The 1,394-nt window shown below is 43.3% G+C and overlaps 1 pseudogene; it reads left to right on the top strand.

Moving 5' to 3' along the window:
• The first annotated feature begins 219 nt into the window (after window positions 1-219).
• Window positions 220-939, top strand: LOC101603193 (annotated as a pseudogene).
• The last annotated feature ends 455 nt before the right edge of the window (window positions 940-1,394 follow it).

The following is a 1,394-nucleotide window of genomic DNA, read 5'->3' as shown; positions in this document are numbered from 1 at the left end:
AGGGAGAAATACTTTATCATTTATATTTCTATCTCTTACCAATCAACCAGGGACATTTTAACCCCAAGCAGGTACTATAGTCCAGATTAAATTATGGTATATTTTTAATATTTAAAAAATGTTTATAGTTTATAAAGTTTTTCCTAATATTTTTAAAATTAATTAGATTTTATGTTTTTGAGTTCAAGAATTACTGTTTCTGGCTTTGCAGACGCCGCTGTTCTGGGTTGTAGGTTCTTGTCAGCCATGGTCAACCCCACCGTGTTCTTCGACATCGCGGGCGATGGCGAGCCCTTGGGCCGCGTCTCCTTTGAGCTGTTTGCAGACAAAGTTCCAAAGACAGCAGGAAACTTTCGTGCTCTGAGCACTGGAGAGAAAGGATTTGGTTATAAGGGGTCATGCTTTCACAGAATTCCAGGACTCATGTGCCAGGGTGGTGACTTCACACGCCATAATGGCATTGGTGGCAAGTCCATCTATGGGGAGAAATTTGAGGATGAGAACTTCATCCTGAAGCATACAGGTCCTGGGATCTTGTCTATGGAAAATGCTGGTCCAAACACAAACGGTTTCCAATTTTTCATCTGCACTGCCAAGACTGAATGGTTGGATGGTAAGCATGTGGTTATTTGGGAAAGTGAAAGAAGGCATGAACATTGTTGAAGAAATGGAACGCCTTGGGTCTAGGAACGGCAAGACTAGCAAGATGGTCACCATCGCTGATTGTGGACAGCTCTAATACGGTTGATTGTTCCATCTTAACCGCCAAACCATTCCTTCTGTAGCTCAGGAGAGCACCCTGCAGTCCCCATCTGCTCACCATACCCTGTAATCTGTGCTCTCGCTGCAGTTCTTTGGGGTTCCATATTTTCCTTATTCTCCTCCAAGTCTAGCTGGATTGCAGAGTTAAGTTTATGATATTGAATAAAAATTAAATACTGTGGTGGTTTGATTCAGGTGTCCCCCATAAACTTAGGTGTTCTGAATGTTGGGTTCCCAGCTGATGGATATTTGGGAATTAATGCCTCCTGGAGGGAGTGTATTGTTGGGGGCGGGCTTATGGGCTTTATAGCCAGTTTCCCCATGCCAGTGTTTGGCACACCCTTCTGTTGCTGTGGTCCATCTTATGTTTGCCAGAGGGTGATGTCCACCCTCTGCACATGCCATTGTTTTCCCCTGCCATCCTGAAGCTTCCCCTCAAGCCTGTGAGCCAAAATAAACCTCTTTTTCCCAGAAGCTACTCTTGGTTGGGTGATTTCTACCAGCAATGCGAACCGGACTGCAACAGATACCAATTTAAAAATTTAAAAAAAGAAGAATTACTGTTTCTTTCTTTATTTCTTTTTTTTTTTTGTTCTGAGGTAGGGCCTCACTCTAGCTAGCTCAGGCTTACC

Source organism: Jaculus jaculus, chromosome 4 (genome assembly GCF_020740685.1).
Source record: "Jaculus jaculus isolate mJacJac1 chromosome 4, mJacJac1.mat.Y.cur, whole genome shotgun sequence".
In the NCBI taxonomy this organism is placed as follows: domain Eukaryota; kingdom Metazoa; phylum Chordata; class Mammalia; order Rodentia; family Dipodidae; genus Jaculus; species Jaculus jaculus.
This window is presented reverse-complemented; position numbering and strand designations above follow the sequence as displayed.